This window comes from Heterocephalus glaber, unplaced genomic scaffold, assembly GCF_053883595.1.
Source record: "Heterocephalus glaber isolate CG9 unplaced genomic scaffold, H.glaber_assembly_v1.0 deba00001481, whole genome shotgun sequence".
In the NCBI taxonomy this organism is placed as follows: domain Eukaryota; kingdom Metazoa; phylum Chordata; class Mammalia; order Rodentia; family Bathyergidae; genus Heterocephalus; species Heterocephalus glaber.
Window position 1 is genome coordinate 43573894 of NW_028258317.1, and position 19383 is coordinate 43593276.

Genomic DNA, 19383 nt, shown 5'->3' on the forward strand with positions numbered 1-19383 from the left:
TTACATTCATCATTTTGCTTCACAAAATTATATGACAATAAAATCCTTCTTTAAAAAATCTTCCCTAGCTACTTGTTCTTAGTCCTTAATCTTCTAGGACAGCTGTAGCCAAATACTGTGGACTGATTTTCTTAGTAAAGCTCACATTTCTCACAGTTCTGGAGGTTGGAGTGTCCAAGATCAGGGTGCCAGCAAAATCATACTCTTAGTGAAAGCTCTCCTCCTGACTTGCAGATGGCTGCCTTCCTGCCATATCCTCACATCACAGAGAGGAAGCTCTGGTATTTCTTCCTCATCTTGAAGGGGCACTAATTTATCACAGGAGCCCAAGCCTACACCCAACTAACTTTCAAAGGCCCTACCGCTTAGTTCCTTAATCATGGGGATTAGGGTTTCATGTATGGATTTGGGGGAATATATTCAGTCCACAACTTCATCTATGGTCTGAATGTTTGCCCCACCCCGCCATTCATGCACTGAAATCTGATCCCTAATGTTCTAACAAGAGAAAGTGGAGCTTGGGGGAAGTGATTAGAAATGAGGGCTTTTCTCAACTTAAATGAATTTAAGAAACTCAGAAGTAGGAATGAAGTTTATTGGCTTTTCTAATTGAGAAACTCAAGGATCCAAGGTCTGACTACATGTAAGGATTCAAATATTGACCCTAGGCCTAGGGCTCTTTCCATTTCTTAGCTCTCAAGATCTCAGTAAGGCTGGGGATTTAGTTCAGTGGTGCCTCCGCCTGCCTCGAAAGCTCAAGGTCCTGAATTTGATCCCAGGTACCAAAAAAAAAGAAAAGATCTCAGCATCATCTCTGAGAATCACTACCTACACTACCTATACAATGACCTCACAAAACATTCTACTGAACCATGAGGGCCAAGAGGCCATGATATTCTGATTGGGCAGGAGTGAATCATGTGCCTGCCCCAGAAACCATGGGTGGAATCCATCCTACTGGGATCACATGACCTAGGAGTCGGGTCTTGTTCCCTAGAAAAGATAAGAACTTTCTTTTTATAAAGACAGGGAGAATGAATATCATGGTAATGGTTCTCTATGGCTAATTTGTGGCTACAACCTCAGGTAGGCACAGTGCATTGAGACTTCAGGCTCCAGAATCAAACCAAACTATACCACTCTTGGTTCTGACACTTGCTAGTTGTGGGGCTTCAGGCAAGTTACTTAATCTCTCTCTATATGCATCTATAGGAGGGAAATAGTAACTGAACTTAGCTCATAGATTTCTGATGAAGATTATGTGAGATCATACCTGGCAAACATAACTGACTACTAAATATTTAAAGGAGGTAATAGAATTGAAAAGGATAGACAATTTAGAGACAAAATGAACTTTATCCCAGAAAAATCAGAAATTCCCTTTTTAAATCAATGATAGAAGGTAGATGCAAAACCCCAACTAAAGTCATCTGGTGGTAGAAAACATTCTATGTTTACTAAGATGTTTCAAAACTTTCATAAACATTTTCAGTCCTTCATTAAAGAATTTCTTGGGCCGGGGATTTAGCTCAGTGGTTTCACTGCCTGTTGCGCAAGTGCAAGGACCCGAGTTCGATCACCTGTACCAAAAAAAAAAAAAAGAATTTCTCAGTGGTCCTAGGACTTTAGATGGATAACTTCTATTTAGCTTTTGAATCTTTACTAAGGTATAGCCATAATTTTATTTCTTTGTGGTCATCTATAAATGCAGGGTACATACTTATATATTTTGATGGGGAAGAAGGGGAAATATTCAGAACTTACATAAAAGATTGAAGTAAAATCTAATACAAAACCAGGATTGCTAACAAAGCACAGAGATGCCAAAACTGCATGGATAAGTGATTTTGAAAACCATCAAATAGACATTCACAAGGTCAACCAAAATGCAGTGTGTCTGAGAGTAGTGAGTGATTTTAGTCCAATAGTTATTAAAATCCCTGAGAGAAAATATCTCTCTTCTACTGGCTGCCTTCATTTATGGGAGCATATCATTTTATAGATAAATTTCATATTGCCTCTAATTGTCTGGCTTAACTATAAATGCTTTAAATTTTTCCAAAACATTCTTGACAGGCCAGAAGGGAAATCTAGCTGGTGGCTGGAGTCACTTGGGGTCAGTGACAAAGATAAAGGTAGAGCAAGGAAACTAGGAAAACAAAAGGTAAGGAGCTGCAATCCAGAGACCTCCCCTGACTTTATTCATTCTTTCACAACACAAGCAATCTGAAATTTCTATGAAATTTTTACATACAAAAGAGAACAATTTGATAGTATCCCGAAGTCACATGGTATGTGATTATACAGTCTTTTGTATTCAGGCTTTAATTTGCATTATTGATTGCAATGATTTCTGAATCAACTCTGCACCAAAACACCTAGAGGAAAAATCCAGTTGACTCTCTGTGTAGTAGTGTAGTCAAGAGTCACACACTTGCACAACCAAGTATACTTCTCAAAAACCCGTGCAAACACTGCCCACACGGACTTCACATGGAGTAGTTGGCCAGTCTAAAATTGATCACTTCTCCCTTAGCCTAGGGCCTTTATAGATAATAAAGAACTAGTTGAAGTAGTTTTAACCTTTAAGACACACTACCTTTAATTCTGAAGAATGATTATGAAGTTCTTAAAGCACATGGGCTTTTATATCAGACAAATATGAATTCAGCCTCTGATTTGCCACATGACAGCCATGATGTTGTAAAGTTAGTGAATCATTGCAAACTCCGGGATCTTCATCTGTACAGTGAGGATTTTTTAAAAATCTGGTTTTGAGGACTAAATGGCCTATCACCTGTAAAGTGCTCAGCACAGCATCTGACACACTGCAAGTGCATAGTGTACTTAGCCAAAGATATTTGCCTTGCATGGATGTTGAAATTTAGTTTTGTTTGCTTTTGATTCGAAAGGCTTGGATCACTGAATGGTCATTGAACAGCAGATCAAATATTTTCATCTTCAACTCCCATAGCTCATGTAGCTGTGAAGTACAGGGACTGGTTCATTTACCATTTTGTCCCCTGTGCCTTGCATATGGCTGGGACAAAGTACATGGGGAATAAATAGGTGTTGAACTACACTTAATCTGTGTGTGTATCAGATGCTCCCTTGTGGTTAGATGTGACTTTCCACAGTCAACCTTGGTCAGAGTTCAGCAATGCTCTTCAGCCCAGAAAGAAAATCTGCCTATCTGGACATTGGTAAAAATGGATGTTTTGGGCTATGGATTTAGCTCAGTGGTTCTGCCACCTGCCCCGCAAGCGCAAGGTCCTGAGTCCAATCCCCAGTACCAAATAAAAGGATGTTTTCCTGGAGATTTTAGCCGAGGACCAAAATTGGATTTCTTTTCAGACCTCCCCGATCCATTTTGGTTTTAAATCTTATTAGACTCTTGTTTCCAACAAGGCCCCTCCAAGTATACTCTCTTTTTTAGAACCTTCTCACAAGACTACTTTCTCTACCTAGTCCAGCTTCTATCTGACATCCACACTGTGTAATACTCTAAGAGAAATATGCAAAAGACATTCCGTATTTTGGCTTCTGACTTCTCTGGATGGGATACTACAGAAAACAATTGTTATTTCCCTTTACACCTACTTTTCCCTTTCCCTGTAAAAATTATATTCCATCATCTATTTATTTGTGTGACACCAAACTGTAAGCAGTGGGAACACAAAGACTGTGAGTAAGTGTGCCACTGAAGCATCAACCCTGAATACTACAGGCACTCTGCAAAGGCTTATTTGCAATGCACATCACCATAGGGTAAATCAATTTTCTGTCTCATGAGCAGTATGTAATTAACTACTAATATGCTCTATGTCTAGTGATTTTGCCTCACATATCCACGTGTATGTTTATGTGAGTACGTGTGTTATTTTGCTCAGATTTACATTAAAGACTCTTAAGATATTCAATAATCAAAAGCTTGATCAAATTCTGTGATAATTTAGCTAATGAATAGATATTATATCTGATTCCAGATGTTGAATCAAAAACATTTAGGATAGCCTGATCAAAGAAGAACAGTGTTGGTAATAACAACAAAGAAATACTAGTTCTTCTGGAGAAAAAAAAAAAATAATAATGGCATGCCAATTTTCGTTAGATTCAAACAAAGAAGCTTAGAGATATTCAGTCTGATATTTTAATTTTATTTCCTTCATTCACGTTGTCAGTCCTTTTGTTTTCTTGTATTTTAAGTCTCAATCATATCTGTTCTCCTCTCTTGTCCAGTGGCCAAGTCCCCTGATCCTATTTCTTATTCTCTTCCTGTGTTCATTTCCTCCACTTGCTAACTTGATTTATCTTTCTTGCCTGGTATCAGTTTCTAACCTTTTCCCTTATTTTCCTCTGACTTCTTCTTATCCCCCAGCTAATCTCTTGACCTTTTGGTAATCTCTTTTCTTTTTACATTATCTTGTTGTTGAGCTGCCCTTATCTGCTTAGCCCACAGTCAAGTTCAGGGGGACATTCAATCTGAAAAGGCTTCCGCCTATAAATGGATTACCAGTTGTCTCAAAGGCTCCTCAACATACCTGGAAAAGAGCATTTCAGTTTCCGACACCTTTCCTTTCCACCACAGAGAGCCTCTACTTTCTCTCCTCTTCCCCACTTTCCTACCTGCTCATTGTTTTGAATTCTTCAGGCAGAATTTCTAAGTAAAAGAGGCACAGTGGTTAACTCCAGTTTTATCTAATCTTTTATCTTTTACTCTCCACTTCCCCTCTAGCCTCTGTTTTAGGGCTTTTAAGAGTGAGGGGCATGTTGGCACAGGCCTACCTGCATCTTTCAGTTTTAAATTGATATTCTAAAAAGCCTAACCACCTCCAAGGCAAATGTTTCCCAAGTTTCAATTTAGTTTTCATTAGAAACTGGCCAGCCCCGTGCCAGCCTGCCTGCCCATTTCAACAAGGCCTCTCTAGGGATCATGCTGCTGCAAGCTGAAACATCTATATGCAAATGAGCCTTTCTGTATTCGCTATCAGTTACCACAGAAATTTTCCATTCCTTCAAACCTATTTAAAAACCCAGAAAAACACAGAAGAAAGAAAGAAAGGAATCTCTTTAACAGAGGCAGAAACCTTGAAGAAAGAGTGGAGGGCTGGCTCGCACCCAGGCAAGGTCCCTGTCCACTGCACTTCCACCTTTCAACAGCTGCCAGAGATGGACGCTCCCCTCCCCACTGAATTTTGCCTGATTATACTTCAATTTAAATTTATCCAAAAAACATAGTGGGGCATTACAGAAACAGGGAAGCTTTTCTTGAGGTAAAAACGTAAGGAAGATCTAATCAGGTCTAAAGTCAGTAAGTGAAAAGTTCAGTAATTTTAAAAATGTAGAATTAACTCTCTTATTTGCACAAACAGAGGCTGAAAGCATTGTGGTGTGATGCAAACACAGCTATTACTAGGTGTTAACTTCTTTATCTATGAATGAGGGACAACTAGTGGTTTGTAACTTATTAGAAAGTCTCTAACTTTTAAAAATTATTTAGTATGTTGAAACAATTTCAAACTTCAAAGTTATATGACTAATACTAAAAATCCTCATTCTTCTTCTATAGTTCACTTATATTTCACATTTTGTCTTATCTGCTTTATCATTGCCTTCAACTACCTATCTCTCTATCATCTATCTGTTATGTTTCTCATCTGTCCCTCTATAATTTTTTCTGAATCACTTGATAGAAGTTGCATACATAGTGCCACTTTACCCCTAGATACTTCAGTACAGTTTAAATTTTTTCCCTGATTCATGTGTGAATACTCTATTGCAAAATATTTATTATCTTAGATTAAGATCCCAAGGAAAAAAATACATTTACTGATTCCCTGTAAAAGAGAGAGAAAATATATATATCAGGAAAAACAATGTCTTTTTCCTGTGACCAAGAACTCAAACCTGATGTTGACTCCTTAATCCTGTTTTCTGATTTGAAGCTGAGCATAATAGTGAATACCATTTAACGTTGGCTTACTTGGTTCCAAGTAATTGTAAATGCTACTTCAGGTGGCTGTGCAATAGAGCTCAAATTAGACATTATTAAGTAGACACATAAACAGAGGGTGGAGAGCAATGTGTTGTTTTAGATAAGCCAATCAGAAAAGGCTTTTCTGACAAAATGACAGCTAAATGAAGAATTTTAGTCCTGCTGGGAAAAAAATAGTCCCTATTGCCACAGGGACTTTGCACGTAGTTAGGAACAGCATGTAGCAGTTAGAAACTCAGCCTCATAAGTCCAAAGAAAAGAGTGGTTCATTTCTCATCCGTAGGGAAAGTGCACAGATAGGCAGTTCTGAAACTTTTCATTTACTCTACAATCATTTTAGAACTTGGTCTCCCCTGCTTTCATTATTGTTTCGTAGCATTGGTTTCACCCCTAAGGTTACCTTTTTGTCTAAGATAGCTGCTGGCTCTCCAGCTTTTCTGTTTGTATTCTCAACAGGAAATAAAAAGAAAGATAAAAATGTACTATTTTCCTAAGGAGCACCTTAAGTCAGCTGTTGTCTTTTAAATTTTCCCAAAAACTTTACATCTTATTAGGCAGAGTAAGCTTACAAGTATGGGCTTTAGTTGAGGATTTCTACCCAAAATAAAAGCAGGATTGAATTAGCAGAGAATGGATGAGTAATTAGTTTTTGACTCAGGGTTGCAAAAACATTTGAATTTTGTCTTAATATGAATTGTTCCAAAACTGGGCTTGAGACTTGTTTATTTGGTGACTCGGGAAGTGAAGAAGTTGGAAAATGAAAACACTTGCCAGATTTAGCAAATTAAAAAAATAGAATTCCCATTCTGTTTAAAGTTCAAATAAACAAGTCCTAGTATATCTTAAACATTGCATGAGAAATACTTTTTTTTACTAATAAAGTAATTCGTTGTTCATCTAAAATTCAAAATGACTTGTGTCATCTGTAATTTTATCTGACAACATTAGAAGGGGAAAAGTCAATGAAAGGTGCAAAACTGAAGGGTTTATCAAGAAGGTCGATGGATGATCTTACTTGCTGGCCATCTTCTTAGAAATTGTATGAATGGTCCTTAGAAGTGAGCTACAGAAAGCTTGAAGCCCAGGGCCTTTAGCCATTTAGCTCCTATGAGGATTGCCTCTGGGGACTGCATTAATTTCTTAGTACTCCTGAGTGTTTCTAGGTGGTGTGACGCACACCCTCAGCACAGAAGCAGAGTGAAGCATGTACTTAAAGTAGGAAGTTTTCCATAGTGTACCTGAAACCGCCCTACCATCCGCAGGTGCAGGGGAAATCAGAGGTGAGCATGCATCAAGGCGTCAAGAAAGTTACGGGAGTTTCTTTCTACTGGCTCCCTTGCTCTTCTTTTGTATTCATAAAACATTTGTGATTGTCATAGGGCTTCTTGATGATCTGGGAAGGGGGTGGTAGAGGCCTGAGGCCTCCAGGCCTGTCATCTATGGCCTTCAGTGTGTAGAAATCATGGACAGTCTGCCCTATACCATGGCTGTGGAGGCTTAGTTGGAGTATCTGCTCCTGAGATCTGTACCCACTTTCAGTGTGCTGAAGTTTATGTGTGTGGCCCAGTAAGATAGGCCTACCTGCTATTACAAAAAAATGATATCTCCTGATGCCTCTCAAGATAGTTGGCTTCCTACTCACAGTCCAACCTTGCAGAATATTTTGGCGGTCCTTAGTTACATTTCCTCTGTTCTGGATTTTTAAATAAGCCATCATTTTCCAGATGAACAAAGCAGATTTCTGGTAAGGACACTCTTTCCCCAAATCCTTTTTCTTGTGAATTATTATGAAAGGCTTTGACTTGGACTTTAAACTCCAAGTCATTCTTGTCTTAACTAAAAGAACTTGGTTATTATCTAATCCCTCATACTCATGAAGTGTGAGGAAAGGCAGAGACGCTCACATTAGTGGTTTGTCTCACAGCAGAGGCAGAGCACATGTGAGGCTGCTTTGTTTCAGAGCTGTGTCTAATGTTAATAGCTACACCAAATTGGCCTGGGCCCTGGTGTGAAAGCAAAGAACTGCGTGCTCTTGGGATGGATACCTCAGAAACCTTACTCAGCCTTGCTCTGAAACACAGATATACTTGCATTTTCCTTTTTGAAATCGCAATTAGAATACATGCTAGCCTGAATCTTCATAAAGCAGGGTTGCTTTTCCTGCCTTATTTACCTGGTTTCCTGCACTCCATATAAATTCTACCCAGACTACTCCTAATAATCTCTGAACCAGAAGCCCTCTCTCAGGTTCTGCTTCCACGAGTCTGACTGGAGCCTGGAGAGCAAGACAGGCTTCAAGATAGAGCATAAGAGAGAAATGATTCAGAATTTTTAAAAAGTATTATTTTCACTAGAGAACCAGGTTTAAAAGAGATAATTCAACATGTACATAGTAGTGTTTCCCATCATTTAAACTATAAATATAGATACCTGTTTGCTAAACACTCAGTTTAGCTTTAACTCTTAGTGGCTGAAGAATGAAAGGATTAGTAAGCTACCAGCTTCTATGTAACTTCTCAGATACTACAACCTTTAAACTAGAGTCTAACAGCATGTCCATCTTCTTGGTGTGTTTCACTGGTATACAAACCTCACTGGCTGATTTTAATTACAATCTTAGATTTTTATAGCTGGAACAAACTTTAGGGATCATTTAGTCAAATTCTCTTAGGTTATAAACAAAAGGAAGCCAACAAAATCCAATTATTCCCCAGGGTCATGAAGCTACCAAACAGCAGAACTAGAATGGTAATCCATTCTCAGGGGCACCAACCCAACTTTATTTCTACTGATCCACATGATCTAGTTTTCACCAAACTCTATATATTTCAGATGAAGGAAAAGAGTATCCAACTTTTCTACTCATTACTCATTGAGTCATATCAGTGGGCTTGTAAATGACTTACATTAGTACTTGCTTTGGTGCAGTAATGAGTTTGTAATGCTAATTTATAAAACCACCCTCTTTTCTTATTTTTTCTCTGTGTAAGTTTCATCCAATTGTTTCAAATAACAATATACAAGTAACTGTCTATCAGAGAAAAGAGCTCAAAGGAAGAGCTATTGAATACTATATTATTTTATTTAAAATACAGCTAGAATTCATCTGGATGGTACCAAATGGGTACATTCCTAATAAGACTGATGTTGTCTCTAAATGGAATTAGTGATATATCATTGCTGTGTACACCTGTTGTCTTTTGCCTTGTGAAATGAAATTCTGTGAATAAAAGAAATCTCACAGAACTCAGCCATTTCCACGTGATCTAACAAAATCACTGTTTTCTTAGTGTTATTTATAGCTATGTGAGCAAACTGACCCATATGCCCATTAGGTTGGTGGTCAAACACCAGCAACTCTGCCTGTCTGAAAGATTACTTACAGAAAGCCACTGGACATTTGTTTCTTATTGAATTTCTTCATGTGTGTTTGGAACAAAAGTAAGACATCCTAAATGAAACATTTCTCTCCTAAATGATATAATTTGGCTAGTGGGAGTTTGCATTAGATTCCTTTCTGTAATGAACAATTCTACAGGAAAGCAAAGGCTATTTTTCTCTCAGCTATCCAAGGATAATGATACAGTAATCTCTTCCCTATTCAGCGACGGCCATGTCTCGCTGATATTTAGGATGCTCTTGTTTACTACCACTGAGCAAGGGGAAAGAAGTGGTAAAGGATGTAACAACTGAGAAAGTTTCCTTTACCTTTTTAAGTACCTGGAAAAGATAGCCTTCAACAGCTTTGTTTTTTGGCCTGGTTGTTTTGGTAGTTCCTCTGATGGACAATTTGAACCCCATATTAGTGCGAAGATGTTTTGTTATTATCTTCACACCTCCTAAATGATCTCACATTATTAATATGCAACCCCCTCAGTTTCCTGGCCTACATCTCAATCATCCACAGACACATACAGAACTGTGCTTCGCTAATCTCCTAGGCATTTTTAATCCATTCAAATTGATATATCACGATTAATGGTTACACCAATCAAGATGACAATATAGCTTAACTGTCACATTATACACCTTATAAGCTTGATACCTGTTGTGGTTTATATCTAGATATCCCTCAAGGGCTTCATGCATTTATAGATAGGGCTGTGGGAAGAGGATTAGACCTTCAGAGAACTATGGCTGACTGACTGTTAGGAGTTAGGGTCTGGTTGGGGGAGGAAATTCAGTGGGGTGTGAGTGGAAGGGGATATTTCCCTCCCTGGGTCCCTTATCTCTTTTTCTTGGTCACCATGATGTGACCAGCTTTACTCTGCCCAGGGTCTTATAATTTTGCACCCTTAAGCCTTTAATAGGCAGGGTCTTGCTGATTCCTGGGGTGTTCTTCTCCCAGTCCAAAGTACTTGGTTTCTTTTTAATGATAATAGTCTCTTCATAAACCATAGCAGGAGTATTTACTATGAGGCTGCAGCTGTAGTGTCAGAGTAGTCATAGCTATTCTTATTGCCTCTTCCCAGATGCCTTTCTTTGTTCTTTCTGGATTCCAAATAATAGGGGAATATTAAAGATACAGCATTTTTCAGTATGTAATTAGGAGCCCCTCCTTCCTTCAGTGGGAGGAATCTGAGTTCACTTGAGAAGGAATGAGAGATGCCTGTGAAAGCATTGCAAGAGAGTTCTCAGGAGCATGGATTGTTAGACCTTGGCCAGTCTTTGAAACCTACTAATTTGAGTTCATGGAGCTTGTTCATTCCTGACTGTGTGGCCTTTGGTAAGTTACCAAACCTTTCTGTTTCTGAGTTTATTTTTCTATACAGTAAAACAATTCCTTTGCAAAATTGTAATGACGATTCAGTGAGACAAGTTTTCACAGTGAGGCAGTTTTCTCAGTGAGACTCTTCATATTATTTGGCCTCCAGCAGTCATAGGACCACAAGACATGAAAAGCCAACTTCAAGAGGAAGTCGAAAGACTCCTGGTTTTACCTCTACTTTTACACTGAGCCACAGAATGATAATTAGATTTCTGAAAGCAATTTCCCTTGGGGCTGGTGTTAATAAATGCAGCCAGGACAGAAGAGATAATGGATCCTCCCTCCTCACTGGCTCTTAAACTCTTATAGGCCATAACTTTATAAATATGCTCCTGACAAAAATGCACAAAATTTGCCTACAATTTCAGGGAATATACAGACTTCCAGAAATCATCCATAGGGCTTCAAAAGGAGCGGAGAACTCCTGCATGGAGAGCCATTAATGGTAAAACAGGTCACTCAGCTCTTCTCTCTGATGGAAATATACACTGTTTTGTTTTTTTTCTTTCTTTTCCTTTTATGTTTTAAAGTTTTCTCTTTAGAAAAACATTTTAGCGAGGTCAAAGTGCCTGAGACCACTTTAATCTCTGACAACCTTAGGGGCATCTGCCTTTCTCTGTCCTGACCCTGGGACATGGCTCCCTTATCAGCTGTCCCAGAGAGTAGCAAGACTGTGGTCCTCAGGCCACAGCTCTGCAGCCTGCTCAGATGCATTGCACACTCTGATAACCTGTAACCTTTGTTATTCCATGGATCCTGCACCATGGGTCATTACCTCGAGTCTCCAGAATGTCAGGAAGAGGGTGGAGCTGGCAGCACTTCCTTTGTGGTATTGCTGGATGGTACAACTACTGTCCAGGGAGTCTATTCCACTGGGGGACAGAGAGCCAATTTCATTGGAAATTTCTCACAAAAAGAATGTGGTATAAGTAAATATCAGTCTATGGAACAACACTGGGCAAAATCTCACTTATACACTTCCTTCCTTGAGACCAATATTAAAGTTAAGAATTTTGTTTCACAACAGTGAGGGATATTTCACAGTTCTTTATTGTTCTAATTCCGGTAAATTCCATTTCAGCTTTCCATTTGCCAAGATTGGTCAGAGGAGTCTGGTTTTCAAAGATTTCACCCTCAGAATTAGATTGTAGAAAATCCCCTGGGGATTTATATGTCCCAAGATATTGGAAAGTATCTTGGCCCAGAGGCTGTGTGGCCTCCACAGAAACCCATACCACCCATTAAAAGGCAGGCTGGACACCTGCCCTGTCCTGGTGCCCACTGAGATCTGGCAGCTTTGTGCTTAATGATTTTGCAGTGATTGAGAAACAGAAGGCTAGTCTCTTTTTCTTGGTGTGGGGAAGGAGTATAGAGGGGAACAATATCCTTTCTGGGTTCTCAGTGTGTCTGCAGAAGCAAACATGCAAAACAAAATAAGACTCCCTGGTACATATGTAGCAAGTTTTTGGGTCACCTTATTAGGAGGACTACTGCCAATGTGGCAAGTAGTTATTCCCTTTCACTCCAGACTTCACACAATTGTTCTGAGGTTGTTTGGAGCACTGCTGACACTAGAACACAAGGGAATGAGAGTCTGATTATCAAGGACCTAAAGGGAAAAAATCTGGAGAAATGAGAGGAGTGGCTGCAACCAGTTGGCATTTGGAAGATTCCATCACTCCAGTAATATTAACACATTTGTTTGGATTACACAAAAAGTTTATTCTTTCCATTCCCCGTACCATATGATTATTTATAATAATATTTTTAAATGACTTACACTTGGCAGCTTTTGTATTTTTTGACCATGTGATTATTTATAATAAAATTTTAAAATGACTTACACTTGGCAGCTTATGTATTTTTTATTATCTTTCAGGTGGGCCACTAATGTGTAGAAAGTAAATTTACTACTAAATAAATGCTCTTCAGAAGTGACAAGTCACAAATGTATGCAGAAAAATGTTGTGTTACAGCAGAGATTATGACTGCTATGATTACTGTGGTGTCCTATAGTTTACCTAATATTTCTTTTAACTTTTCATTTGACAGCTGAGCAAAAGAAAGGAGAAAGCGTGATATATGTCAGATATCAAGCAGGAACGGTACAACCTGGCGGACTGAAAAGTGAGAGTCGGCTCTCCTTAGTTCTAATGACAGTTTCACTTGACAATAGCCCCAATGTCTCAGTTTTTCCATCCTGGGAAGATTGATGACAGAGAAGCTCTGCCATATCCTGGGAGCAAGTCTGAAATATCAGTGGCTCCTCTTTCCTTAACATGTCTCTTCCCATTTCCTTCCAGTTTCCCTTGAGTGATCACCAATGAAGAACCCTAAAAGGCAGGGGAAGCATGCTATGGGGAGAAGGCATCATTACTTTTCTTTCTTTCACACTTGCATTCTGTTTTACCTCTTTCATTTCCTTCCTTTTCTGTAACCATCCTTTTCTTTGCCCTGTGTGTCTCACAGTTACTCCCTCACAGATAAAGTCAGTGTCACACTTTATTTTCTGTTGTTACACACACAATCTTATGGTAGCCTCTCCCCTTATTTCCCAGTGGTATGCTTCCTGCTATCATTTTATTTTTATACAAGGAAGCTTGGAATGTGGTGGCATAAATAAGGATGTGGAGCTCTTTGTCACAAATTAGCATTTACTGAGTGAATAGTAAGTGTGTGCATTTGCTTCCTAAGGTTGCTGTAACAAATTACCACAAACCTGAAACTTAAAGCAACGAAAATTTATTCTCTTAGGGTTCCGGAGTCCAGAAGTCTGAAATCACTCACTGCCTCTGGATGTCCGGGGGAAACATCTTCCTTTGCCTCTTCAGGCTTCTGCAGTTTTCTCCGTTCTCTGGGATACATCCCTCCAGTCTCTGTCTTCACACGGACATCTCCTATTCTCTCCGAGTCTGTGTGTCCATCATGAGGACACTTGTCTTTGTATTTAAGCGCCCCCCCACACCCAGATAATTCGGAATGATCTTATTTTGAGGTCCTTATATTTTCCAGACCCCTTTTCTAAATAAAGTCATATTTGCAGTTTTAAAACATGGACAGATCTTTCTGTGGAGCCATCATTCAATCCACAACAGTGAGTTTAACATTCATAAAAATCCACCAGGCAGGCAACAGACATTCTAGTTTACAGACTAGAAAACTAGTGTCCATAGTAGGTAAGTAACTCTGTAAGAAACTGTGTACCCAGAATTCAAATTCAAGTCAGTTTAACATCAGAGCTTACTAAACTATATCTGAAAAATACACCAGTTATTTCCTCTGTGGTGTTTCTTATGGCATCCAAAGGCAGTCTCTTAGTCACTTTCCTGTTGGCTGAGACAAATACCTGACTTAAAGGGGGAGCCCACAACTTAAAGGGGTAGAGGGTTATTTGGGCTTATCTCTCAGTCCTTGTGTGGTTTACCAGCTCCAGAAGGGGCATGCAGAAGGGTCTGACAGAAGAAAGCTGCTCGTGGCATGGCCGACAGGAAACAGAGAAGTAATGGAGGAGCTGGGAAGGGAGATGTACCCTCCAAAGTAATGCTCCCAGTGACCCACCTCCTCCACCAGCTATAATGCCCCCCAATCCAATCACCATCCAAACATATAAACATTTGGGGACTGTCTTATATCTAAACCATAGCAGCCAGATACAAAATCACCTCAACAAATTGGAGATATCAATATTTCTAATAAATACAAAGTGTTATTTAGTCTAATATATATTTGTTTAACTTCTGTTATAATGGACTTTTCAGATACAGTTTAGTATATTAAAAAAAAAATCCAAGTATTTAACTTGGGAAAGGTCTCTTTGAAAAGTAAAAGTGTCATGAAAATAAATATTAAATTTCTGACATAAGACTAGAAGGGGGAGAAAAAGTAACTGGGCCTCTTCATTTTCATACATTTAAAAAATTTGGGGGTCATGATCTCAAATGTATTATCTGCTAAATGGAATTTAGAAATCAAAAGATTTCAGCCAACCAACTCAATTTTTCTTTGTTAAAGGAAAGCACACTAACAATGTTTTTCAGCATGCAACCCAATATTTCCAGTGACCTTCTGAACATTTCCACAGGGATATCTTTGCATCATTTTAAATTTAGCACTAGCACTATTTTTCTTCCAACACTGCTATTTTAATTTTTTCCAGTTCTTGTTATCATGCTTCCATTTACCAAGCTAAAAATTCTTTAACTTACTGAATTTTATTTCTCTTTTCTTCAGGGTATTTTATGTGCATTCATTTATTCCTCAAGTGTTTTGAATTATTTCCTCTGGGGCAACCACTGTGCTGTGACTAGAGATACAAAGCTGTAAAAAGGCAAACACAAGCATGTTCTTATTATTTAGCAGCACATGACTACAAATGTGACTCTTGATATAAAAGGTTGGTGAAAGTTGTGCACAGGCATGAGTCCTTGGAGAATGAAATGGCCCTCTCTGCTTTGCTCTGGTTAGGGTCCTTATCATACCTGGCTTTCATGAGGCAAACGCTCTGCCTTGAGTCTGCTTCCCCTAATCCATGCTGAAGGCTTCTCCCTGCCTAAAAGTCCTATACCTCCACTAACCTTATGCTACTCCTCTCTTGAGAGCTCCCAATTACACTTCAGTGCTTACACAGTGCTCTTTTATGTGGCACTTGAAACATTCCTTCTTGTGAACCCAACTCAGTTCCATTATGAGCAGAATTCTTGGGAAAATCAAGAAAGACTTTTTGTGTCCCCCCTAACATCAAGAGCTTGGCATTACTCTATGATAAGTCCTAATGGCCTCATGGAACTTTTACAAAAACCACTCTTCTGTCCTAAGGTGTTGAGCTCTAATCCTGGAACATTTGTTGTAATAATTTTTCCCTAGACCATTCAGTCTTTCCTCTCTTCTGTCTCTCTAATTTCCATCTATACTTCAAACATTACTCTGAAACCTCCCTAATCCCCAAAGCTTTCTCGCTTTCCCCTTTAATTCTGGCACTCATTGACATACCTTTGGCTGAAGGAATCCAACTAGTTTCTATCTATGATGTTATTTTTCTCTGTATGCATTTTTGCTTTGTCTCCACAATGAGACCATGGGCTTCTGAGGAGTGCTAGTACTGCAATCAGTGTTTCTTTGTCTGCAACACCTTCTGCTGAGTGAGCAGTCAGTGTTCCATATAATCATAGTTTTAAGGCTGAGGTGTGAACATAATGAGGCCCAGTGATGTAAAGGATACACAGCTAGTTATACTCATATCAAAAGCTATATATCTCATATGAGTGGATAATGCTCATTTTCCTAAACTGATGCATGAATGCAATTAGTAAATTAACAAGTAATGGATGGATGAGTGCAATAAGGAGAAAAGAAAGTTTCACTTTTGTGAAGGCAGCTCAGCCAGTGCTGAACTCTTTCAGACCCAACGTCATGCCATTGACCTGAGGATGTTGTGGCCACTACTGCTGCATAGTTTGAACCTCTGCTAGTCAGTTTGAGTTCCATTACCCATCTTGGTATCACTGCTGACATTGTTGACTCCTCTCACCTGCTGCCCACCTTTCATTCACACACTGACCTACTCTTGGATATAACTAGGGCAAAGAGACTCTCAAAGCATAAATCCAAAGTGTCAGCTCTACTTTCCATGCTTGAGATTTTTGGTGCAGCAATGTGGGAAGATGCAAGCGCACCCAATGTGTGAGCTAGGCTGTCCGGGGAGACAAAGAAGACACAAGGAAGGTCATCTTGCTATAACTTTTTCCTTCCACACAGACAGGGCTGGTTCCAGTGTTTCCCTAGACTTCTGAGCTGTCAATCAGGAATTCAAAGGCAGGACAGGGGCAACTCAGTAAATCAAGGCCAACTCCATTGTTATCTATCTACTGATAATAACAAAAGCATTTCATTCTTCAGCTCCTCAGAATGGAATTTTGTGGGGGCTGTGAAAAAATTAAAAGTGTGAAAATTTTTAATGAGTACAATTATTGAATCATCAGTCACATAGCCCATCTGCTTCTGAGCTTTCCAGTGACTAGTGAAATTCTAAAATACTGCACTGAATTTTCACATTCCTGTAATCACATAAATGTTCTTTAAGGAATGGCTAATGATATTCATATATCATGCCCATTTCTTCCATAATTCAGCATTCTCCTTTTGTCTGTTTCATTTTATTAGTTACCAATTTCCCATTCTGACATCAGCTTAGTGGGAATTTTCTGGCAACTGCACGGGCAGGAGGCAGCCTAGGGACATAAAGTACTATACTGTGGAATATTTATTCATAGAGATAAACTAGTGCAAAATTTCTCTCAAAGGTCCTGTTTTGCCTGGAGTTTTGAGAGGAGAATGAATTTGGTGTCAAAGTGAACAGAGATGGCTCATTTTAAAAATCTTTTCCCAGAGATGATTACTGAGTGAAGAGATGAAGCAATGGAGCCGTGTTGGAGAGAAGCCTGAGTATTCTAGTGTGACTCAAATGTCCTTGCAAACTCAAGCGATGGATGGGAAGGAAGAAGAGGGAGGTCAAGGAAGGTGGCTGTGATCAACAAATGGTGTATGGAACTGTGGAACTGGGGTCCATCAAGCTTGTTAAAAGTTCAATTGTACTCCTCAGTGAAGCATTGAATTCCTAATCCCTAGGTCCTATGAATGTGGCCTTGTTTAGAAACAGGGTGCATGCAGATGTAATCAAGTTGAGATGAAGATATTAGGGTAGGTTCTTAATCCAATGTGACTGGTGTCTGTATAAGACGGGGAAATGGCCATGTGAAGATATAGACACACAGAAGCAGCACTGTGTGACAAGAGAAGCAGAGACTGAAGTACTACGACTACAGACGAACAAAATCCCAAGACTATAAGAAGCTTGAAAAGGCAAGGAAGGGTCCACTGGGGACATATAGCACATTTTCTATATCTGTTCATCCTTTGATAGATACAAGTTGCTTCCATGTACAATGAAATACAATTAGTCCTTAAAAAGAAGGAAATTCTATCTTTAGTAACAACACAGATGAGCCTGGAGGACATTATGCTAAGTACAGTAAGCTAAGCCAGGCACAGAAAGACAAATATCACATGGTTTCACCTTTGTGGAATCTGAAAACGTTGAACTCATAGAAGTAGGTAACAGTTATGCAAGGCTGGGCAAGGAACGTGGATAGAGAAAGAGATTCGAGTCAAAGAATATAAAGTTTGAGTTCTACAGGAGAAATCAGTCTTAGCAATCAATGATAGTTTATTGTGTATGCAAAGAGGTAAAAGAACAGACCTTAAATGTTTTCACTACAAAAAATTTATACTATGAGGTGATCGATATGTTAATTAGCTTGAGTTAATCACTCAGCAATGGAAACATACACCAAAACATCACATTGTACCTCATTAATATATACAATTATTATTTGCCAATTGAAACTTTTTAAAAAAAATTTTTATAAAAGACAAGGGAAGGATGTTCCTCTAGAGGCTTCTGAGGAATCATGGTCCTGTGGACCCTTGATTTCAAACTTGTGACCTCCAGGGCAGTGTTAGGGCACTCGTTTGTAGCACTTCGCTGTAGCAGCCCTAGGGAACTAATAGAAGGCACAGAGGTATTTGCCGTGATTTTGACCTCTCCGTATCACACATCCATCAAGCACTTGCCCTTCTGTGCCTCATTCTGGGTGCAGCACTGCAAAGCGATGAAGGCGTCCTGGTGCCTTTACTCTGCTCTAAAGGTTAAAGGCACACAGGGTGCCACTTCTCTCAGCCTGGAACATGAATATCTTCTAGTTTTTTATTTGTCCTTGCATTGCTTTTCAGGAATATTTACTGGCTTCGTGCATGATATTATCACCTGAGAATACCTCCCCAATTGAGATAATAGACTTGAAAAGTCTGGAAAAAATCAGCAATAAAGACACAATAGTTAGGGTATCTATGGCAAGCTAGGGTCCTCAGAGAACACAAAGTGCTAAACTGACTACATTCTGTCTGCTTAGTCAAAGATGCTTGTCTCATCACTGAACTACAGCACAAGGGAACTCAGTCTGCATGGGGCTCCTATTCCTGTTCCGCCACTTTCTTGATGTACATTTAGAAAATAACTTCACCTCTTCATGACACAAGTTTTTGCATCTACATTTACCTCAAAACCAAACTTTATCTTAACAACAACAAAAACTTAGCCAATCCATACACATTGGTTAGAATAATATTTGTCCCATAGCAAATGGTCCAAAGGTGTTATCTATTATTTTACATGTAAGTAGCATTGAGATCACAGAAATGCATCTGTGTAACATAGGAATAAGTAAACCAATTTTCTAGAATAAGATGCTTTACTGGGACTAGAAATATTTTTGTTATGTTAATTCATCTTGCTACTCATCAGAGATTCTCATGAGATGGTAGGAACACAACACAAATTAAAAAGTAGAGTTATTCATTATACAACGATTTCATGATACAATACATTTTTTTTGTAATATCTATTAACCCAACAGAGTCTGGAAAGAAAAAAACTGAGGGGAGAAGAAAGGGATAAGAAAGCAAACAAGCTTAATGGAGGAGTGTGTGGATGGGTCTGTACACTGTGCGAATGCATGTGTCTGCATTTTGTATTCAGGGAGTTGGGAATGAGAAGATGGACTAT